Below are 12,417 nucleotides of genomic sequence, written 5' to 3'. Positions count from 1 at the left end.
GAACTTAGAAACCAAAGGGTGGAGCTGAGTAGGGGTTGAGTGTGCTCATTACTGCTTGGGTGTTACTGTTTCTAGGCCCTATTAGGGGACAGATGGGATATCCTATCCTAAGGTATATTCTAAGATACATATCCATATGCACATAAATCTATTTTTTTAAGGTTATTTATTTATTTAGAGAGAGATGGAGAGAGACAGAATCCCAAGCAGGCTCCACACTGACAGCATGGAGCCTGAGACAGGGCTCAAACTCATGAACCGCGAGATCATGACCTGAGCTGAAGTGCTTAGCTGACTGAGCCACCCAGCCGGCCCTGTTTTTTTGGGACTTGATGTCTGATGTTATTTATTTGTCACTCTTGGAAGATCTCGTTTTTTAAAAATGTTTATGTATTTTTGAGAGAGAGAGAGAGAGAGAGAGAGAGCATGAACAGGCAAGAGGCAGAGAGAGGGAGACACAGAGTCTGAAGCAGGCTCCAGGCTCTGAGCTGTCAGCACAGAGCCTTACACAGGGCTTGAACCCACGAACTTGAACCCACAGGGCTTGAACTGTGAGATCATGACCTGAGCTGAAGTTGGACGCTTAACCAACTGAGCCACCCAGGTGCCCCTAGAAAATCTCATTTTCAATGAGACTCAGAGATAGAAGTTCTCACGAGGACAGTTTCCATCTCTTGGCAATCTGGTGTTTTCTTTGGCCTCTTTCATTCTCTTGGTCACAGTTTACCATATTCTGCAGCCTCTGCCTTACCTTTCCTCGGTACGCCGTTTCTTTTCTTTTTTTTTTTTTTTAATTTTTTTTTTCAACGTTTTTTTATTTCTGGGACAGAGAGAGACAGAGCATGAACGGGGGAGGGGCAGAGAGAGAGGGAAACACAGAATCGGAAACAGGCTCCAGGCTCTGAGCCATCAGCCCAGAGCCTGACGTGGGGCTCGAACTCACGGACCGCGAGATCGTGACCTGGCTGAAGTCGGACGCTTAACCGACTGCGCCACCCAGGCGCCCCCAGTACGCCGTTTCTTGAGAATGATACACCGACATCCGTGTTGCAGGACATGTGGAGTAACAAGATGATGAATGTTGGGCACTTTGGTTCTAGGTTTCTCCCCCTCTTTTTTAGGGGCTTTCTCACAACATACTAGTGAACATCGTCTTTTTTTTTTAAATTTAAGTTTGTTTGGGGATGGCTGGGTGGCTCAGTCGGTTAAGCATCCGACTTCAGCTCAGGTCACGGTCTCGTGGTTTGTGAGTTCAAGTCCCGCATCAGGCTCTGTGCTGACAGCTTGGACCCTGGAACCAGCTTCAGATTCTGTGTCTCCCTCTCTCTCTTCCCCTCCCCTGCTCATGCTCTGTCTCCCTCTGTCTCAAAAACAAATAAAACATTTAAAAAGTTTTTAAATTTAAGTTTGTTTGTTTATAAGCAATCTCTACACCCCACATGGGGCTCGAACTCACAACTCTGACATCAAGAGTCGCATGTTCTTCCGACCAAGCCAGCCAGGTGCACTGAACATCATCATCTTTAGAGAGATTGAAACATTTGCCGATTCTGCTTGCTTTCTGAGGCCTCAGGCGGCAAGGCATGGTAGTATCAGCGAGCCCAGGAGTATCCTTCTCCGCCTTGTTTCTAGTGACTAAGTTGAGAACACCCAGATTGGTAGCCACAGTGCAACCCTGAACAGATTTGTACTTTCTTTCTCCAGTCCTCTTGGGTCTGTAACGGGAACACCCCTTACTCAATGGCAAGTGGATACTGCCATGGGTCAAGACAGCCTGCTTCATGGAGAAGCTTTGTCTGTCATTCCCTCCATGGATTTGGACCACGTAACCCTTCCATTGTTCACCCAGAGCGTCAGCAGTAACCTCTGTGACCACTCGCTTCTTATAAAAGGTATGAAATTTGCGTTCGCTCTCTACTTCAGCGGGGAGTAGCAAGGAATTATCTCTAAGGAAGACTATTAAAGAAGATACATTCCAACATGAAACAGTGATGAAAAGAATGAACAAACCATGTAAAGAACATGCAAAAACTTCCTGCACCAATACACACCTTATTGCTTATCAAAATTCTTCACAAGTGCCACCAGTGCCGTAAGTGTGGGAAGTCCTTTAGCTGTCGATCCACTCTCGTTCAACATCAGAGGATCCACACAGGAGAGAGACCCTATACATGTAATGAATGTAGTAAAACCTTCGATCAGACGGCACACCTTAACCAGCACGAGAGAATCCACACAGCTGAGACACCATATGAATGTCAGGAATGTAGGAAGACCTTCAGCCAGATGACTCATCTTACTCAGCATCAGAGTACACATGCTAGAGAAAGGTCCCGTGAGTGCCATGAATGTGGAAAGACCTTCAGCCATTCCTCAGCCCTGATTGATCACTGGGGAATTCATAGTGGGGAAAGACCCTGCAAATGTAAGGACTGCAGTGATGTCGTCACTCAAAGCTCACAGCTCACTAGACGTAAGAAAATTCATTCTGGAGAAAAACCCTACGAATGTAGTAAGTGTAAGAAGTCCTTCCTATGTCTCTCTTCCCTGATTGAGCATCAGAGAGTTCATACTGGAGAAATGTGGGAAATAGGTTTAAGAATTCTCTACACTTACACAAATGGGTTAAAAAGGCATCAGGCGGAAAGCCACCTTAACAGGATGAAAGTGTCTGAGGACAGCTAATGATATATATAGGCCATAATGGAATCTTGACTAACTTACCATTCTCAGGATAGCATGTTCCATTTATCTTAGTCCTTACAAAAGTCAGAAAACCAGATGTAGTGCCTTCAGGAAACGGCTGTCTGCATGGTGCCGAGATGTTGTTATGCTTTGGCCCTAGCCTCTAACACCGCATGCCCTCGAGTCCCTTTATCTCTTACACTGATGAGTTAATTATTACTGGTTTTTATTGTTTCTTTCTGCACGTCCATTACATATGTAAGCCTTCAAGATCCTAATAAATTCAGAGAAAGGACGCCTATTCAGGACTCTTGTCTCCCCATACAGACATTAGCCTCTCTTGTATTCAATTCTGCATCCACTCTCTTGCTGGGCAAGAGAGAACTCCAGACTCCTAGTCTGCAACAGAGAAAAACTATATCAGTGTATGGAATGAAAAAAAGACCTCTTGCCATATCATGCAACTCACTCTACATAGGAGACTTCACACTGGCAAGAAACACTATGAATGTAAGGAATCTGGAAACGCCTTTACCTACAGGTGCCATTTGGTCAATCATAGGAGGAGTCATACAGGGGAAAGACCCTGTGAAAGTCAGGTATGTGGGAAAACTTTCAGTAACCACTCTTCACTTGTTACACACGATAGGACACAGAATGGAGTGAAGCCCTTTGGATGCCCTGCATGTGGGAAGGCCTTTAATACTTCTTCATATCTTTGTCAGCATAAGAGGATTCATACTGGTGAAAAACCCTTTGATTGCCATGAATGTGGGAAGACCTTTAGATGCAAGTCATAGTTTACTCAACATCGGCGGGTTCATGTTGAGGAATATTAACAAAAGCTAATTGGACTTGGAAATGTTAACATTCTAGTTATTTGACAGTCCGTCAAGATCTTGGTAACAAGTGGCATCAATGACACTGATCCTCTTAAGAAGCAGTTCATTCACAGTGTCTCAAGTTCTTGTTGAATGGATGGAATAGTAATGAACCCCCTTCTGAAAATGGAGAGGAACCAAAGTAAATCTGGTTCAAGAGCAGAAAGTGAAGCCATTACCCCGTGATCTGGGCAGCTCTGGCCTCTTGCTCCCACACAAGGCCTACACTGTGCCATCAGTAATGAGCAATAGTGCTTTACAAGTGAAACTTTACTGGTCCTCGGTCTGTGTCACTTCACGTTAGGTATCTTGAAACCAAGATCACAGTGCTTCTGTCCTAACTGCCAGAGAATAGGCAAGAGATCATCTCTTGGCTTTTGCTTTTGTTTTAACAGGGAAGACATTTATCCTACCAAGTTCGGACACAATGGAGAGCTCCCCTCAAATGGGAAAATGTTAAACATTATACAACACAAAAGAACAAGAAGTTACTTCTTGATGGTTCTGCATCCTAAAAATGGCCCCCAAACATAGTGCCAGAGAGAGAGGGAGAGAGATGGAGGGAATCCAAAGCAGGCTCTGTACTATCAGCACAGAGCCTGATGCAGGGTTTGAACTCACACACTGTGAGATCATGACCTGAGCCAGGATCAGGAGTCCGGTGCTTAATCAACTGAGACATCCAGGTGTCCCTAAACCAGGTTTTTAAAAAATAATAATAAAAATTGATTTTGAAAATAATTTAACATTTGGAAAAATGTGAAAATGTGTATTTCTGCCACCACGGGGCACTTGATGTTCATTGGGTTGACACGGCAGAAGAAAGTGTTTTGGGTGTGTGTGTGGGGGGGGGGTTGCTAAACTTTTACAGTGGAAGTAGATGAGGTGATATAGCACCCTTCTGTGGTCTCCTGAGTCACGTTGCTTGATTATTTATTGCTTCTTAAAAGTCCACCCCAAATCATTGAAGCCAGAGCAAGGACCATTTTTTGTTTCTTTTATACATTTCTCCTGATTCTGTGTGTGAAGCATTCATATTGTATCTGGGGGATAGGTGTCTGATCTCCCATCTATGTGATCCCTGCCAGGACCGAACATCCAGGATGGCTTCTTCTTTAACACGTCTGACACAAAGCTGGAGTGGCTGGGACCGTGACTATGGAGCCTCTGTTTCCATTGTCCGCTGCTGCTGCCGCTCTCAGCCATGCAGCCCCAGAACCCCTGCCCCTGACTCCCCCCCCACCTTGTGGTCTGGACAGAATAGCTGGACTTCTCACGGGCACATCAGAGCACCCAAGAGTGCAAGACAGAAGTTGCTAGACTTTTCATTTCTCTAAATGCTGTTTTGTAGTTTTCAGTTAATAGATCTGGCATTATTCCATACATATTATTCCCTACATTATTCCCTACATACTTCCCTACATTATTCCCTACATATTTCATATTTATTATTCTATTTGCCTTAAAATGTCAGCTTCTGACCATTGCTGGTATATAGAAATACAGTGGATGTTTGTGTAGCCATCTGGTATCTTGCAACCATACTAAACTTGGTTGTTCTCGTTGGGTTTGTGTTGTTTTGGTACATTAGCTTGTTCAACCTACGGTGATCTGCTCTTCTTCAAATAAAGGCAATTTTACTCTTTTCTTTCCCATCTGGATGTCTTATTTATTTTTCCTACTGTACTGGATGAAGCCTCTACTACAGTAGTAAGTAGAAGTGAGAGAGGACATCTTTGCTCCTGATTTTGGGGGGAAAGCATCCAGTTTTTTTTATCATTATATATTAAATAAGCTTGTTTTGAAAATTGTTTTTTTTTTATCAGGTTGTTTAAGTTCCCTTCTTTCTTAGTTTCCTCACAGTTTTTATTTGGGTTGGATGTTACATTTTGTAAAAAGCTTTTCTGCATCTATTGAAATGATCATCTGGTTTTTAATTTTTTGAGTTGTTTAATGTGAATTATGTTGCTTGATTTTCAGGTATCCAAACCACTTTGCATTCCTTGGAGACACCTCACTTGGTTGTGCTGCTTGTGCATGTGCTTAAGCTACTGATGTGCTTTGCACACCTAAAAATGGTGAATGTGGTAAATTTCATGTATATTTTACCACAATTAAAAAAAAAATGGGGCGCCAGGGTGGCTCAGTCGCTTAAGCATACGATTTTGGCTCAGGTCATGATCTAATGGTTTGTGGGTTCAAGTCCCACATCAGGCTCTGCCCTGACAGTGAGGAGCCTGCTTTGGATTCTCTATCTTCCTCTCTCTCTGCCCCTCCCCTGCTCGTGTTCTTTCTCTCTCAAAAATAAATATTTTTTAAAACCATTAAAAAAACCTCTTAAGTCCCCCCGCCCCCAAACAAGAGAAGAAAAATCACACCTTCTGCATTTGCCTACCTCAGCAAGCCAAACCTTCCTTGGAAAATCTTCAGATGCAGCTGTGAAGGGGAAAGAGCATGTGTTCCTCTACGTTATGGGAGAGCCAGGTCACCAATGAGTGGGCACTCTACACCAGGTAGCCTAGTTCTGAACATTCTCCTGGGAACTGTCACCTTTTATTTTCTTGCGTGCAAGTGTTGACCATGAGATTGGTTTTAGATTGTGAACTTGATGGTGTATGGTGGAACTGAATGTAGACAAATCATGCCAGTCTTCCCTGGACACAAAGGGCAGAGGGTGCCAGGAAATGAGCTGGCTCTCTGGCTGACTTAGCTGCCTCTTGCCCCAGCTCCATCCTGCCACCAGGACAATGCAGAAGTCATCGTGTCTGTGCCCCATTCAGAAGCCTTTGGTGGCTCCCCGTCAACCACAGGAGAGGCTTCAAGTCTCTGACATGGCCTGCAAGGGCCTCAATTTGGTATCTGTCCTCCTGTAAATATCTCCACCCCTTTTCTCACTACTTTATTTATTTGTTCATTCATTCATTGATTTGTTCGTTCATTCATTCTTTGAATGTGTATTTTTGAGAGAGAGCATGAGTGGGGGAGGTGCAGAGATAGACAGACAGACAGACAAAATCTGGAGCAGGCTCCAGGCTCTGAGCTGTCAGCAAGGAGCCTGGACCTGGGGCTTGAACTCATAAACCGCGAGATCATGACCTGAGCCAAAGTCAGCCGCTTAATCGGCTGAGCCACCCAGGCACCCCTCAACTGCTGTGATTTTTAAATTCTGTAAACTTACCAGTAGAACTAGTTGCCCTTCCTTTTATATCCTGCCTGGGTAGTAAGTAGGTCACTGCTCCTCCAGATTCTTAATGTTTTGTGAGGTCTAGTCCTTAGAGTTTTGTCCGAGGCAAGGCTGATGGCTTTCCTCCGGGCCTGTTCTATCACCTGACCCTACTGCAGAGGTTTGGGTAGATGCCACCACTGACAGATACCATACGCTTTCACCTAGCTGGACCATCAATGAATTGCACCCAGGCACTTCGCGTGGCGGGGGGGGGGGGGGGGGGGGGGGAACCTCTGCGATTCAAAACCCCCACTGAGCTACTGGATCTTTAGGGAGAAGGATAAAGCTTCCCTGAAAGGGTGTCTGCCACTCCTTCCCGTAAAACTGAGACAACGCTAGGGCCAGGTTGGCTCCACTCCTGAATGGACTATTTTCCTCTGGCCGGCAAAGCCTGTTGCGTCCCTCGCTTGCTAACCATTCAGTCTAAGTGGCCTTGGAATGGGGATGGGGCGTGGGGAAGGGGGGAATCCCCAGGCCGCCTTGCGCGAAAGCTCAGCTCGCAGGAGATGGAGCTGTTGTATTTGGCGCCTTGTCCGGCAGGTGGCGCTGCTGTACTGTGAAACAGTCAGCACATTCTCTTCTCTAATGCGTCCGTTTTTTTCTTTCATCCAGGGATTTAATTTTGTTTTCTTCAGCTCACCCGGGAGGGGACAGGAGTCACCTCTACACGGGGTGATCTCCGCATCGGACAAGCTCTTTTGGTCCTTTGTGGGCATTTAGAATACACATAGAACACATCAATTTTTATTTTATTATTTTTTAAAGTTTTTATTTAAATTATAGTTAGTGAGGGGCGCCTGGGTGGCGCAGTCGGTTAAGCGTCCGACTTCAGCCAGGTCACGATCTCGCGGTCCGTGAGTTCGAGCCCCGCGTCGGGCTCTGGGCTGATGGCTCAGAGCCTGGAGCCTGTTTCCGGTTCTGTGTCTCCCTCTCTCTCTGCCCCTCCCCCATTCGTGCTCTGTCTCTCTCTGTCCCAAAAATAAATAAACGTTGAAAAAAAAATTAAAAAAAAAATTATAGTTAGTGAACATATAGTGTAATACTGGTTTCGGGAGTAGAATTTAGTGATTCATCACTTAAATGTAACACCCAGTGCTCATCTCAAGTAATACCCATTACCTATTTAGCCCATCCCCCACCCACTTCCCCTCTAGCAACCCTGTTTGTTCTCCTATAGTTAAGAATCTGTTTTATGGTTTGACCCTTCTCTCCTTTTATTTTCCCGTGTTTTTGTTTCTTAAATTCCACATATGAGTGAAATCATATGGTATTTGTCTTTCTTTCTTTCTTTTTTTTTTTTTAATGGTTATTCATTTTTGAGAGACAGAGACAAAGCATGAGCGGGGAAGGGGCAGAGAGAGAGGGAGACACAGAATCGGAAGCAGGCTCCAGGCTCCGAGCTGTCAGCACAGAGCCCGATGCGGGGCTCGAACTCACAAACTGCAAGATCATGACCTGAGCTGAAGTTGGACCCTCAACCGACTAAGCCACCCAGGCGCCCCTGGTATTTGTCTTTCTATCACTGACTTATTTCGCTTAGCATAATACACTCTAGCTCTTGCAAATGGCAAGATTTCATTCTTTTAGATGGTTGAGTGACAGTCCATTGTATACATACACCACATCTTTTTTATCCCTTCGTGAATCGATGGACATTTGGGCTCTCTCCATAGTTTGGCTATTGTTGATAGTGCTGCTATACACAACAGTGCATGCGCCTCTTCAAATCAGTATTTTTGGATCCTTCACGGGGCTGTAGGGTAATTGTATTTTTTACTTTTTGAGGAACCTCCATACTGTTTTCCAGAGTGGCTGCACCAGTTTGCATTCCCACCAACAGTGAGTGTTAGAGGGTTCCCTTCTCACATCCTTGCCAACATCTTTTGTTTCCTGTGTTACAACACGTCAGTTTAAAAAATTCATCCTATTTTATGTATTGAGTACCACTTTATGCTAGGAAGTGTTCTAAACAGAAGTAAAACAAACAGAACTATCTTCGTAGAACACACACACTAGGAAGAGAGACAATAAACAGATAAATGAGTAAATATATAAACTAACAAGTACAATAGCAATCACAAAGCATGACGAAAGGACATTAGGTGGCTAGATGTTGCTATTTTCTCATTATACGCTAGATCAAGATCACTTTAGCTTTAATCCCCCTTGCAAACATTGCTTACATCCTATCAGTTGAATTTGGGCACTTTATTTTTCCCACGGAAATGCAGAAGCTGCCAGGAGATTAGCTGTTCTTTGATGGGAGCTTGAAGAAGGGCAAAGAGTAAGGGAAGGAGAGGGTAGTCTGGATGGAGGACTCAATGAGGAGACTTCCCCTCCCCCCCCCCCCATTTTCAGCACCCAGCACTGCCTCCTGCCATGGGGCTACATGCGAGGGCTTCTGAATCCAACTGTAAAAGTTTTGAGTCCCCTCTCTGCCCAGGATTGCCCAGCACACTCAACTTTTTGAATCTGCTGTTTTATGCTTTCATCAAATTGAGAAAATTGTGGTCATTATGTTTTCAATTGTTGCCTCCTTTGGTAACTCTCTGGTGCTTTCAGGTAACTGTTTTTCCTATTTTGTGCAGAGTTTATATTTTTTTTCTGCAGAATTGGCCCAGATAGTTGGATGCCAGAATCTCTGGAGGGTAGACCAAGATGTTGGGTAGTAGAATATATTGTTTTCTCATCCTAATGCTTTCTGTAGTTCTCCAGTAACAAATAACAGTATGCAATTCTCTGTGGTTCATATATCCTCACAAATATGAGCATCTATGACCCCAGAAATGAATGACACTTACTCATCAAGCATCCACGCTACACCGACAGGAGGGTCAGTTGGCCAAGACTTGAGCTAGAAGTATACTAAGAATTTGCTTAGTATTCAAGATTTTGAGCACTTTTCTCATATTATTTGTGGCAATCAATAATTTTAACATTGCAATTATTTTATTTATTTTTTAATGTTTATTTTTGAGAGAGAGAGAGAGAGAGAGAGAGAGAGAGAGAGAATCCAAAGCAGGCTCCAAGCTCTGAGCTGTCAGCACACAGCCTGATCCAGTGTTCGAACCTTCGAACCACACGATCATGACCTGAGCCAAAGTCAGATGCCTAACCGACTGAGCCACCCAGGCACCTCTAACATTGCAATTATTAAAAATTGAACTAAAAAAAATGGACTAAAGAAGAATGCTTTGTGATATAGAAAGGTGTTCACCATATAATGGAGAAAAATGTTACCGGAATTATGTACCATTATGGTCCCATTTTTCTAAATTGTTTATTTACGTATAGAGATCTCAACCAGGTTGTGAAAGGAAAATATGTTTTAAGCTACAAGCTACAAATGTTAATTGTGTTCGCAGTAGTTCTGAGTTGTGGGATTATGGATGATACCTTCCCTCCTTTTTCACTCCTCTTTTCTCCACAGTAAACAGTCTAATTTCCTCCACTCTCTATCCCCCTGCCCTGCTGTTTCTCCATAGCCTTTCCCACCATTCGATATACTATTTATTTTACTAATTCATTTGCATATACCATTTACTTTGCTCATTCACTTAAAAGTCAGATCTTAAGAGGCCAGGGAATTTTGCCTGTTTTTTCCCTGCTGTGTCCCCCTGCATGACTTCTCCTATAGTTTTTTTAGTCTCCCCCCACTGCAGGGGCCGCTTCCACTGTCAGGGGCAGTCTGGCTGCAGAGACTGCTTCCGAACAGTAAGAATACTGACACGCCTGGCAGGAGAGACATTTACTAATTTGTCGTCGTCGTCACACTGGTGATAGGACACAGCCGGAGTTCCCGGACGCTGTTCTTCCCGTGGCAAAACTTAGCACAGGAAGAAAACCACGCCCCCACGAGCCAGGCTCGCGGGCCAAGCCCGGAGCCACCCCGCGCTCACACGGACAAGGCGCCGCATAGCAAAGCTGCCCTGAACGCGCCAGGGAGCCGGCTGCCACGCGGTAAGATAGCACGTGTGACCAGGTAACTAGGGACGCTTCCGGTCTCCAAGCCAGGGGAGGGGAAACACGCGTGTCACGCGCCTGCGCACTCTCCCGCCCAACTCCGCCGCGGCCCTGACCCCCGGGCCACGCCCTCCGAGCACGGAGGCGCTGGAAGCAGGCGTGTACGCTCGGCGCTCTGCTTCCTCCCCGAGTAGAAGGACACGCCCCTCCGCCAAGCCCCGCCCCTCCCCCGCTGCTCGGGCTCCGCCCGCCTCGAGAGTTTCACCGCCTGCGCGCTCGGAGCCCGGGCGTTTGCCACTGAGGCGCCTCGGCTGAGAGCCGTGGTTTCCGGGCGGAGACCGGTGGGCTGTTCCGGCGGGTCAGGAGTCGGAGGCCGGGGGCCGGGCAGGTGGGGCGGGCCGCCCTGACCGCGACGGCGGAGCCTGAGTCCGGACGCCGCTGCGGAGCATCCCCTCTGCCGACTACATTTCCCAGAGGCCCGCGAGGCGGGTGCGCGGAGGCCGAGGCTGCGGGGCGGGGGCGTGTGCGGGACGCAGAGAGGCCGGGGGGCGGGGTGTGCGCGCGCGCGGGGCCAACGGGCCCCGCCAGGCCGGCGCGACAGGGTATGCTGGCGGGTGTGTGAGAGACAAGTGAGGTGCGAGCGTGTGGAAAGTGAGCTCTCGTGCGAGCCTCGAGGAGAGACTGAGTGGGATGAGTGTGAGCTGCCAGAGACGGTGGGAGGTGTGTGTGTGTGAGTGTGAGCTGCCCGAGATGGTGGGAGGTGTGAGTGTGAGCTGCCCGAGATGGTGGGAGGTGTGTGTGTGTGAGTGTGAGCTGCCCGAGATGGTGGGAAGTGTGAGTGTGAGCTGCCCGAGATGGTGGGAGGTGTGTGTGTGAGAGAAAGCATGAGGTGCCAAGAGCATGTTGGTGTGAGTGTGTGAGACTGCAGTTTGTGTGTTTGGCCTATGAGGTACGAGTGTGTGTGTGTGTGAGTGTGAGAGCGGGCATTCCGTATTTAGTGTGTGTGAGATGCGGGGGGAGGGGCGCAGTGACAACTGGAGAGAGCAGGGTGTGTTTGTGTCGTGTTAAAAAGAAAGCCCGGGGCCCAAGTTGGCACCACTTAGGCCGAGTCCCCAGGTGGGCAGTTAATACCCAACCTAATTGCAGGTTCAGCCTACCCGAAACGGAGTTTTACCTGGCCAGTCAAGAATTTTCTGGATGGTACCAATGAGGCAGCCTGTCGCATGGGCCCTCTCCCTCCCACAGAGGAAGAAGAGGTCATCTGTGTGAGACCCCCGGCCATTCCCCCTACGCCTGAAACAGTCCTTTCCCTTTCTTTCTGATAAAGTCCTGCCCCACCCCCTTCCCATTGAAACACCGGTTTTGTACAACTGGTCGGAGCTCCCCTCCACTTGCAGGACGCGATGTAGCCTGTTCTGGAATTGATAAATGGAGCCAATTAGAAATTTACACTTTACCCAGTTGAATTTTGTTCTTGAACAGTACCTGCATGTGACAGGAGCCCAGGAGTCTTTGAAGGAGTCCACTGAGAGAGTGTGTGTGTGTGTGCGCGTGTGCGCACGTGCGCGAGCGAGCCTCGAGTGGGAGAGACCATCATGTTTGTGTGTGAGAGGAAACCTAGTGGTGTGGTTGTGTGTGAGACCAAAGCGAGCAGGGGGGAGA

General features: G+C 46.9%; 1 protein-coding gene; it reads right to left on the bottom strand.

The window, feature by feature from the left end:
* ZNF583 (zinc finger protein 583) overlaps positions 1–12,417 on the bottom strand; it is a 249,755-nt gene that overhangs the window by 71,682 nt on the left and 165,656 nt on the right.

Source organism: Lynx rufus, unplaced genomic scaffold (assembly GCF_022079265.1).
Source record: "Lynx rufus isolate CCGP_SWC_20201006 ecotype Redwood Valley unplaced genomic scaffold, mLynRuf1.p SCAF_39, whole genome shotgun sequence".
Classification (NCBI taxonomy): Eukaryota; Metazoa; Chordata; class Mammalia; order Carnivora; family Felidae; genus Lynx; species Lynx rufus.
Note: the sequence above shows the minus strand (reverse complement) of the source record. Positions and strands in the feature narration are given on the sequence as shown.